The following is a 12,572-nucleotide window of genomic DNA, read 5'->3' on the forward strand; positions in this document are numbered from 1 at the left end:
TTGACAAGGAGACTTTCACTGTGGACGAGGAAATTTAACCAAATCCAAAGAGACCTGCTTTGAATGGTTTGAATCCTCAAAACCTTGACAATTTAACACCAGTGTTGTTGGCTGTTAATAAGTACATTACAACAGTAAATACTAGTAATTATTATCAAACTTTAGGTAACCTTATGAATAACGAATTAATGATAACTAAGATTATGCACGTTGAACTATGGCCTTGCCTCATTTGGAATATATTATTTGCATGCTGGGAGAGAAAACGTGTGCTATGCAATCCGCTTTAACTGTGGAAAGATGTGATGCATGGTTGAACAAGACAAGGTTGCATATTCTCAGTTAGCGTTATTGCATTCGTGGCGTGGTCTAGTTATTTCTGTCTTAATATACAAATATTTTTTGTAGGTGGGATTTCTATGAAACCCATGAAAAGATATGATGGAGTTATAGAGCATCTAGAAGTTTCATTGGAAAATGGACTAGTAGCTATATCATGTTATTATGATACACCAATCAAGTGGATTTTTTCTTCAACTGGAAAGCTAACTACGCTGATGCCTTTCAAAATGTCTACTACCGTGGACTTCTACGATTTTGAAAATGACTGTTTATATGAAGATGTAATATCGTCACTCTTGTCAATTTTATCAGATAAATTTGTATTCTGCACTGGTTTGGATAAGGTAAATTGTCAATATTAAAAGCCTATTTTATATTTCATGTTTTGATTGTTTGTTTTGGTTTATTTACAGGATATATGTCATGGAATGGAATTTACAAAAAAATTAGAGAAATTCCATTATCCATTTGAGCTTTACCAATTAATTAAATGTCTCACATGGTTTATTCCTCCAACTAATGCCAATAAAAGTTTACTTAAAAATAAGCTTTATCAATGCACCAATTGCCGAACTCTGAACTGGTAAGATATAATAATAAACGTGAATTTGTGACCATACATTTCTAAGTATATGTATCTATTTATGTGTTTTTACAGGTATATAACGGATTTAAAAAAGAAGCAAGAGCAAGCTACACCAGGTCGAAAATTAAAAAGACAATCTGTTAACTCTCGATGTAGAATCAGTTATCTAACTCCGAGATCCAAAAAAAAAAGACTTAATAATAACAAGAGAAATAGATTTGCGTTAGCCAAAAAAATTAAACATCTAGAAAAAAAGCTACTGGAAACAAGTATCCAGTTAAGTGATGACCATTATAAAAGATGGTGGAGGTTGTCTCAGAAATCAACTCTAAATGACAGAAAGAATTGGAAGATATTTTCAAAACAGCAGTAAAGAAAAACAAAATTATGGGACATGCGTTAAAAAAAGCTTGGGAAATGAATAGTAAAGCACCAACAGAAAATGAATTTCTAAAAGATCAGGAACGCTGTACGAATGGTTCGAATGGAAATAGGTGGAGCCCTCTTACGTACAGAATTGCTCTTAGTGTTTTTTCTCGACCACCAGCAGCGTATGAAGCACTCGCATCGTTTGACGTATTGAGACTACCAAGTGTGCATACTTTGAGAGCTAAAGTCTGAGAAATTCCAAGTAAACAAGGTATTGATTTAGTGCATCTGACAAATGAGTCCCAGCGCTTTGACCAATTTGTAGACAACCACCCCGAGTACCACAATCCCATCAAAAAGGGAGCATTAATTTTCGATGAGGTTAAAATTATAGGAAAACTGATATGGAATTCTAGAAGTGGAGAGTTTGTAGGCTGTGCTATGAACCGGAGCGAGTTTGCTTCTTTAGAAGATTTGTATAAATGTAAAAAAGTCACTCAATTGCTTGAAGCTGAATATGTACTGCAATTTTTATGGAGATGCACAACAACCAAATTTGATATTATTGGACCGTACTTTATGTTTTCAAAACCAGTTACTCATTCCACTATAACAAGCTCGATGTACAGATGTCTGTTTGCTTTCCATTCTGTTGGCCTTGAAGTTGGGAGTCTGGTTTGCGATGGTGGCAGTTGCAATGCTGCGTCAATCCGCCAAAGTTTTGGGGCTCCAAAGTGCCTACACTCATTCTATTAAAGAAGATGGTACTTTGCAATTTCGGTTTGAAACAAAATTTTAAAATCCACATGTGATAAATACCTGCATTTATTGGATAGTGTGCCCGAGCCATCAACTTAAGAACATGATAAATGCGTTAGAACACTCGCAAGATAATGGAACCAGAGATTTCACCATTGACAGTGTTCGCTTCGGCTGGTTGCAAATTAAAGACGTAAAAAAGAGAGAAGATGATAGAAGTGATGCGGGTGAATTAGTACAAGTCAAAGGTCTTTTGCAATCCCATATAGATCGCGACCCTCGGTCGAAGTTGAATATCACACCCGCCAGAATTATGCAACAACTGCCAGTATTAGGCGAGTTGTATAATTATGCAAACCCAATGTATGAATATAAACCAGCAGATAGACCTAATGTGATGGTGTGTTATAATTATCTGAAAGCATGTCACGATATATTTGAATGTGGTTTACTTTCAAAAGATAGAGTATATAATACGGACTCGCCTCCAATTCAATCCATGCTTAAGGGAATGCAATATTTTGAAAATTGGGCGACCGAAAGAATTGGAAACAATCCTAAGTTTTTGTCATGGCAAACATGGGAACTTTTGCGTATTTCTGTGTACGGTTTCATTGATTTTATTGAAGACTTTACAAGAAGACATCCATCGAAGTATGTCTACCCTGTGAGGATCAACGGTTCAGCAGTCGAAACTTTATTTAGTCAAATGAAATATAACGCTGCAAGGGAAACTTACCAGTTTAAACTATGCAAGTTCGAGACGAGCTTTACTGATTAGTGATGTAACAAAAACCTCTCAAAATGCGGAAGCTTCTTACCGTAAAGTAGGATTAGATGTTATAGAAAAATTAAGTCACAAGAACTATACTACTATTAGAAAATATCAGTTGACTTTAATACCTAGTAATGTCATTTGGTGTGCATTAGCTTACTATTAAAAATAAAACAACTAAAATCATTAAAGAGACAAATACACCAAGGTTTAAAATTAAAAAACTTTTTATTTAAGCTTTACACGAAATGTTTCGAGCGCACACGCTCCTTTTCAACAGTAAAAATCTTTACAATTGAAAAGGAGTGTGCGGGCTCGAAACGTTGTGTGTAACGCTTTAATAAAAAGTTTTGGATTTTTAACCATGCTGTATCCGCCTCCTAAATAATTTTAGTTAAAATAATTACAAAATCATTTGTCATAACCAGTGTTTCTTTCAGGCATCTCTACGAGGGGCGAAGCCCCCCCGGAAAAAATCTAACGCCCCCCCCCCCCGGAGCTTCCCCTTTTTCCGACGCCACTGCCAGGCGTGCATGGAGTGCTACGCTCGCCACTGGATACCGGCACCCCCGGATGTCTGGGAAACCCCCCCGAAGAAAATTTTCTGAAAGAAACACTGGTCATAACCATGTTTAAAAAACAGTTTAAGACATAAAATATTTCTTTTTGCACTTAAAATACTGGTTTATCACAGTTATATTGCGTGTTGAAAAATAGAAAGATGGGTTTAGTTCATTACAAATTTAAAATTCATAATCAAAATCTTTTGAAAAGTTTTTTCTAATCTGCCTCCCTCGTTTGGATGTAGATGGTTTTGGACTCATTACAAATGAGCATTCAGTTTCTTTCTGAACTGGGAGGTTCCTTTTCTCGTCGATTTTGCTGATTTGACTAGCGGCGCCTTCAAATATTTCACTGTTAGTTTCTCTTTTTTTGATGCAGAATATAAAAAACATCTTAATGTTTGTCCTCCCATTCCTCTTTTTCCTCTCCTCTCGTTGCGTTTTCTGATATCAGCTAATTTGTTATAATATTGGTGTTATTTTTGTTAAAAATGTATTATTGTGGTGATCGGCCTCTAAAATAATAGTCCGGATTTTCTGCCCTGATTTATAAAAACAGACTGCGAAGCAGACGAGAGAAAAAAAATTATGTCGTTTTATTTTTGCCAGTAGCTATCTCTGCACAAATTACAATTATTATTTTACTTACCCCTTATTAAGTCGGCAATTTTTGTGTGAACAAGTTTTCTTAAGACTAATCTAAACTCTTCTAACTGAGAGTAAGATAAATTATGAAACTCGGATGTGAAATTGACATCCATTACTTTTGCCACGGTTTTTTCTAAAATGGAAAATAATCAACTTGAAAAATTCGTACAAAATTTTAAATTACAAAGTTAAAAAAACTTACTTATAGTTTCCCCAGGATTGAGGCCGGTGGACCATGTACGATACTCGTCTACCACTATTTAGCAAAGTTTGTTAACGTATGGAGTTAGAGACGTATCAGCTACGAATAAACCACCCTTATTTATTTTTTCTTATGCTGGTGGAATGTCTTTTTACAACAATTCTTTCTTTCTAATCGAAAAAGATATACGATATAACGTATGGGCTTTATTTCTTTGTTTTTGGCTTAGTGGTTTTTTTTCTGTTCAATTTTCTTACTAACTTGCATTGCCTTCTTATTTACTTTCCAGATCTCGCCAATTACACCTTCAACAATTCTGTTAATGGTGTAAAGCCGGTTTGTTTTCAGGTGTCTCAATTTAAATTTTTGGCTTTGTCTTGTGTAATATCCAATTGGTATTCCTTATGAAATTTTCTTAGTTCTTGGACAGAATTATTTTCTTCAATTTCTTCAGTTCTTTTTTCTCGCATCATTTCATCAAAAACTTGCCACCCAATCCAGTGAATAACGTTGGACAGTTCATCTCCATATAACGTTAGATCACACACAATAACTGGATCTATCCTATCATCTCCAAGAACCAAATTGTATAGCCAATTATTCCACCGATATAAGAATGCAGAATATCTATTGTTATCGACGGCATATTTTTCTTTTAACAATATAAATTGAGAAACCATGTCTTCAATAAGTTCATTTAAACTTCCATTACCAATCAGACAATCGACTGTTTCTTTTCTTTTACCAGTGGAATCAGTTATGAAAAAATCATCTTCAGGGTAATTCTTAATAATAAACTCTATAATTCTCCTAGAAATTTCCATTTTGTCATAAAAAACTAAAATATTAATTTTTGTACAGCTTTGCCACACGTGTGCGTTCTCGCGGAAATCGATGTTTTTAAAACCGGTTTTCGCATGTACCTTGTGCAATGCCCTAAATTTTTAACGATCTGCGAAGGGGGTCAGCACCGAGGAAAGGGGATAAAGTAGTTTCTAAGATTACATGGCGCGAACTTTGCCTCCAATGCGAGACGTTCTGTTTATGTCTATTTTTTTGCATAAAGGAATAGAAAGCATTTAACATAATATGTGGAATGACTTGAATCTACCGATTGCTACATGTAGTAAAATACCAAAAAAATTACAATTTAAAAAACTATTCTTTATTAACACCAATTCAATTGTAAAATGAATTTCAAAATGAAATGTTATAAAACACTATGAAACAGAAATGATAAATAAATCGGCGTTTGAAATCAGCTTTAAAACTACATTAAATTTCAATACATACCTAAATTTAAATTCACTTGTAGAACTTTTAAACTCCTTAATCGTTTAACTATACACAATTTTTATTTTAATTCATTATAAACTCATGATAATTATATTATTAAAACGCAATAAAAGTAAATTATTTATTACACAAAACAGCTGGAAAGTCTTCAATTGGGTGATGACAGTGTAGCGGACGATGACTTCCCGAATGTCACCAACAACAGGGCCAAATATAATCTTTTCATAACAGAAATCTAGAGTCTGCTTATACGCTACATATCTAGTTTTCAACGACCACAAAAAGGGGGCGTTTGGATGGTTTTTGGTATATAAGCGCGCTAACTACAAACTGAGTTTGTCTAGTTTCTCCAAAATATCAACCCGGGACGAACACACGTACTAATTTACAATTTATTATTTTATTAATTTATAATTACGGTTTCAAGGCTCAAATTTGGTAAAGGGTTTTGAAATATATACATTTCCATCTGCTAAATATGCACATCAATTTACGAAATGTGACGAAAATTGACTATAATTACTTTCAAAAATTTATAAAATAAACTAAAATATATATCTTATTTTTAAAATGATTCCCCAAAAACATAGCTTTAAATCTAAAATATCTGATCCTTTATAGGTCCCAACTTAGCCCCTTCCCATAAATCTGCCTTTATAACTGCTTTGGTAAAAGCATTTTTGTTTTAATTTTATATTGAATTCAGCATTTTGTTTGGAATTATATTGTAAAATATATAAAATCAATAGATACCTGTATTTATGAAACTGAATTGTTGATATGTGACAGCAAACGCACGAAAGCAATTTAAGCGAAGAAAATGTTGAAACCTATTCTATGAGAGCCGAATATTTTTATATTTCTACTCTTCTTAAAAATCTGATTAAAATATAAGTATTGTCTAATAAAAAACAGATAGCATCTATAAAATAGTATCGTCGTTCTTTTTAACTGATTCATTTCGTCAGAATTCGGTTATCACTCGTGTCTGTATGGAGAAGGGCGTCGTTTAAAATAAAGTTATCCCAAGCTGAGTACATATTGTTGCAAAGATAACCAAATATCACGTTAACTTGTCGTTTAGACGGTTATATGTAAATTTCGACTTAACTATACGTTTACTTATGAGACTGAGTAACACCTGGTGCAACATAAAATATTCCAGTTTTTCATAACTGAGATTAAGGAAAACACGAAAGGTACATTACATGTAGGCTTCGAAACTGCGATTAAGGTTCCTTGACGTTCTCGTTCATAAATGCGTGTGGTTTAGCTTCCCGAAAATGCTATAATTCTTTAAAATCTTAACTTTATTACCATCCTAAACGAACATGGCTTACATTATCGCAATTCGGGCAATTCGCAGGATTGCGAGTAATATCTTTAAAAATAGCTTTATCTATTTCCAAATACTTTCTGCAATGTATTTATGTTAGCAGAGAATATGTAGGCGCAACTGTAGCCTGTATTTTGATGATTCCCAGAAGGTATTCTCCAACTGCAATTCGTCATTTTAATAATTTTAATGTAGGTCATTCCAAGGAGGATAGGAAGGGAGGCGAAGTAGGAGGGATGGTTTTTAATTGTTTATCCATTACCAAATACGTAAGAAGCCGTCTATTTTTAATAAATTTAACTATCTATATGTTTCGAATAATCTGTTAATTGTTGAACATTAATTACAATTTTATAAATTTTAGTTTTAATAATTCTAATAAAATATTTAAATATTTATAGATTAATAATATAAATGCAGAATTTAACCGCTAGGTGGTGCAAAGATAAAACGTATTTTTGAATAAGAAATTAAATGCCCTTCAACAAATAACAAAATCCCAAAAAGGCCCTCATAGGGTTAATTTCATCTATAGGTGGCGCCACGAGTATTCAAACTACCATTATAAATAATACACCGTCCGATAGGCAATAACCCGCTCTATAATGTGCCTAAATTTCAAAACAGTTTCCAACGTGCAGTTACGTCTATAACAGCAACAAACCTAAAATGAATAAGTGGCGGTCATTTTTGAAGGGGTTCTGGACATTTGTTAGAGTGGCAACAACCAAATTTACATTATTCAACCAAAATTCAACCTAAATCCCTTTTAAATCTAGAGTTGGCGTAATTTGGTCAGTTACCTTCACTTTTCTACATTTTCCCACGTAGTAAAACCATTTGGGATACTTTTACCTGTGACGCTATCGTAATAAATTTTATTCTAAAATATCATGAAGGTACATTTATATACACAGTGAAAGATCTAAAGGTAAAACTATAGATCGTGTGTCACCCATATGGCTATAAATTGCCCCAATTTCCAATTTGAAAGGCCCCTAAGTTAAGTAATTATTTTTAATATAAAATTTTAATGTATTAAGATTACCATTTCCAGGGTTGAGGGCCCCTAAATCGTGTCTAAGAAAGAAAATATGTTCAATTGTAAAAATAAAACTTGCTCTGACCTGATTGAACATATTTACTTCGCCGTATTTTGATATTTTATTTTTTACGCCACATTGCCGTAAGAAACCTTTATTATACAGGGCGTTTTTTTGCTCAAAAACTATGTTTTCTAGAAAGTTGAAATTTGTACTGTACATTATACGTGCCGGGGGACACTTTCTACCAAAATTGCATCTAAATCGAAAAATATTTTCACGTTTTTTGAAAATTTAAATTTTAACCGCTAGGTGCTATAAGAAAAAGGTCCACGATAAAATTTTAGAGCGTCACCGAAAACGTACAAATAGCGTTGACGCGAAAAAATAGACGTCTTTTTCACTGAAAATATACGACTTGAAAAAGTGACAAGTTGGGCAAGCTAAAATATATTTTTTGAATTCCATTGGGAGGGTAGTGTAACTTTATGAAAGTCAGAAATTTGTTAATCTGGTGTTTAATGCAATAAACACCGCTGAAAATTCGAAGAGACAATGGCGAAGAAATTAAATTAATTAATTAAATGCTGAAGTGTAAGGTATGTTATTGATGGCTAAATAGTGCAAGGGAAGCGAAAATATGGTTTGTTAGGCCCCCTTGGGGAACTAAGTGAAACTTCATTCTTATAATAATTAAAATAGGCTAGGCAAATACCCATTGCACCACACTCGGCCTAAATATTCTAGCGATTTTTATTGCCTTTAATTCAGGTGGGTCGGGTTAAATTGTGTAGGTGGACGGCTGCAAGCCGTTCATGTTACGCGAACCAACAGCTCCCTGCCCTTACTATTACCGTTAAGCTGTACACGTTTTCTTGGGAAAGGAAACCCGAGGCACTCGTTGGAAAGCCCCTTTAACCAAGTTCTACGCAGAAGGAGGGGTTCCGAGTTTTAACCCAGTTCCACAAGGTCCTATTGCTGAAAGGCAAAGGTGCTAACCACTCCGCCACCCCACCTAGCTCTGGAAAGGAGACACTAACATTTATGATGAGAGTTTACTTTCCAGACAATTAAGTCATTATTACGAATGACTCTTATGATCCTCCTCTCAGGTTCAATAGAACTAAAAAGATTGAATTCATATGGCCAACAAATTTTTCACTCATCTCAAGTGTATTAGGCTATTAAGTCATTTTAGCCCGACAAGGATCCTGGATCAGGAACAATTCTTCCGAACCTTCTGCAGGACGGAATTGGCGTTCTCTGTCCTGCGTTATGCAGAATCAACGGAGGCTATATTGCTCTTAGGAATATACCAGGCCCTTGAATTAATTTTAAGGCTATCTTCATTCCAAAGCCCACGAAAGCTAGTTATCTCAAGAACAAGGCATTTAGGCCTATCAATCTTACTTTATTTCTCCTAAACATTTTGTAAAAATTAGTTGGAATCCCTCTCTAATGCTCAGAATGCCTATCAAATGGCATTCGGGGTACCTGGCAATGTACACGTTCCGGACCGGACGAATAGCCGATTTATATGTACCCATATCGGTGCATCCCTAATAAGAAATGATGATCAAAAGTCATTTATTAGTGATTTATTGGTTTTTCGAAGTCCTTTTAGCAGACGACTTTGAGATTGAGCCCCAAGCGGCCGTACCTCAAATAAGAGCTAGACATAAGAAGTACCTCATGTAGTCATAAGGCTAAACTAAAAATCTGTTTTATACCGAAAATAAATCCAGATTAATCCAAAAAAGCCACTGGTTGGGAATTTATTCAATTTATCCGGATTTTTTCGAACCCTGGTGGACGAAATCTTGATGATGCTGAACAAGAATGGTAGTCGCAGCTTCGGTTATTCTTACAAGTAGCTTCAGCTATGGGTGAAAGCTTGGAACAACTCCTTTTGCGTTGAGTTTGCAAGTTCTCTCCTCACTTGTTTAAGGGGTTTTCCCCCGAGCTCTTCGGTGTCCCCTTCCATAAAACTTCTAGGTCACCATCTTGCACTTACAAGGAGACTACCCCTGTAAAAATTTTAACCAATTTCGAACTTTTGCACTGTGTTTTTTTTTTTGAATTTTCAAAAAGTCTAATTTTTCACAGGTGGTTACCCTTAAAATTGGCCAAATTCCCATGCTATTTTCAATGGGAAATTTTCCATTTAGTGTTATCAAAAACATTTTTGGTTGCCATGGCAAAACGGTTGCCTATGGAGATATTTCCCTTTAAGTTTTTTCAAGTTACATGAAGGTCTACCAGAATCCCGAGTTTGAACAAAATCGGTGTGTTACACCTCGGGTAGTCTCCTTGTTAGTGTCAGGTCTAAATGGCCTGGGGAACAGAATGAACCTGTGGTCAAAGTGCTAGTTTGGGCTAGACCATCCCGCCAACTCTTAATAGAAATAAAAATCACTACATTATCCCCAACTAAAAACGATTTTGTGATTTGCGGGGGTGGCTGAGGATCTGATGTAAGTATCTTCCATAGAAATCTCATAGATACCTAGAATTCTGCCGCGTAACTGAGAAATAGAAAAGCAGCCGTGGCAAACGATCTATCAATATTAACAAACCTGAACTCAAAAAAGCGACTACCACCGGTAACGTGTGCCATCTACCTTGAGTACTTTATAATAATAAATTACGTCACTATAGAACCAGCAATTGATTGGCCGATATCACTTAATAACGCTATCGATGTGTAAAATATGGCGGGTGATCAAATTGTTCCGACGAGGCGATAAGATAAAAAAAAACTATTTATTCAATAATTTTAACTTTCATTCATTTATAATTCCAACGTGCAAAAAATATATAGGGTGCGAATGTTTCTTGCACAGGTAATATCATAATATAGTGATATAGTACTTGGGTTGGAAACGGCGGGTGATTTATACGGAGTTCAATTTAAGTGACGCAGAACGATTTAAATTTTTTTAAATTTAATTACAAAATAAATGCCCAAAGCTGGTATTGCTGAAAGAAAAATGATCCTTATAATTGTTGTGATTTTGGTGCGTTGGAGAGAAGACTCAGTAAACCCAACTGGAATAGATTCCATAAATGTCTTTGGAATTTGATGGCACATATAGAAATTTTTATCTGTGTGCCTGGCAAGCAGATGGGAATTGTTAAACCATAAATACATAATGAGAAACTTCCTCTATGTAAAACGTAGTGTAGCTATAATAAGCAACGTAGCACTAAACTGTCTCATAAACGGGACTGTATCGCAGGTTATACAAATTTTTTGGATGTGATATTAAGAAAAATTGTATTTACAGTAATTGTTTAAAACTAAATTATTTCTTACCTGTTTTATTGTGAGGTTGTGTTCTATTCTACTAATTATAATTGTATATATCATACAAATCTCAACGCATTCTTGTTAGGCAGCCCTTATCCCTAACATTTTCTCAATCTCAGTGTAAATAACCACCATTGGCCCGAAATTCAAAGAATATTAAAATGGTTGAAGTTTAGTCCTTTAATTAGGGCGCGAAATTGTTTCCCCTTTACACAGTCTTTTCTGATTTCTAAATTCATTTTTTGCAAACTTGTTTGGTTTGATAATACGAGAAAATGTATTTATATAAATTATTAAAAGCAAAATTAATAATTTATCTGTTTATTGTGATGGTGTGTTCAACTAATTATAATTGCATACAGAAAACAAATCTTCTTTAAACATTCTGATTCCATCTCTATAATCAAAACAGGCAAATGTGGTGGTATCTAGCCAATTTAAATGCTGCATTTATTCGGTACCGTACCAAGTTTAAATACCACTTTTTCAGATCTCATATTTAACCAAAAAGTGCAAGAATGTAGACCATAACAATAACAATATAATGATCAAAAGATTTGCATATTTTGCTTTATTTTATAAAAATTTACATATTTGTTTGAAAAATCTATGAAACAGATATTGACTATTTTCCCGATAAAAGATCGTTTTGCCAGGAAGGCAGATTGACTTAGGCCTAGTGTTTACAAAGCGCAGCAATGAAATAAACCCTTGAAACCAGTGGCGTAGATAGAAATTCCTCAAGGGTCGAAGTATGCGAATGTTAAGAGGGGGGTCGATAAGGGGATGGAAATTTAGTACAGTCAAAGGTAGACCGAAGGAAGGGGGGGTTTGGACACGGAAACCCCCCCTTGTCTACGCCACTGCTTGAAACGGAGCTTTATTCTTCCAAATGGCTCCAAATGTTCCTTATTTTTTTATCCATTAAAACATAATAATAAACTTGATTTATTTTCGTTATAATTACGTTATTTTTCCATAACGATCTCAAAATCGAAATACCCAGCATAATCCTATGGGAATTTATGAGTGGGGCTATCGAAATCATCATCTGCAAAATGACGCGTCGGGCGTAGCGTCGTCGCTCTATCGCCTCTCATTGGCTGAACGGCCCCTGGTAAACAGCCCCCCCCCTTAGACGGCAGCATTCTATGAGATTTCTATGGTATCTTCTTACATGGTGAAATTGTAATTAAATAGGGAAATATTTTAACGGCACTCGAGAAAGGCCAGAACGCTACATATGAAATGAATTCCCACAACTGAATCGTACATGTAGGTCACAATATAATAATATTTCGTTTTAAACCATGACCAAAATTTTAATAATTTTTTATCGGATT

The sequence above is a fragment of the Leiobunum rupestre genome, chromosome 6 (assembly GCF_980474605.1).
Source record: "Leiobunum rupestre chromosome 6, qqLeiRupe1.1.hap1, whole genome shotgun sequence".
NCBI lineage: Eukaryota > Metazoa > Arthropoda > Arachnida > Opiliones > Sclerosomatidae > Leiobunum > Leiobunum rupestre.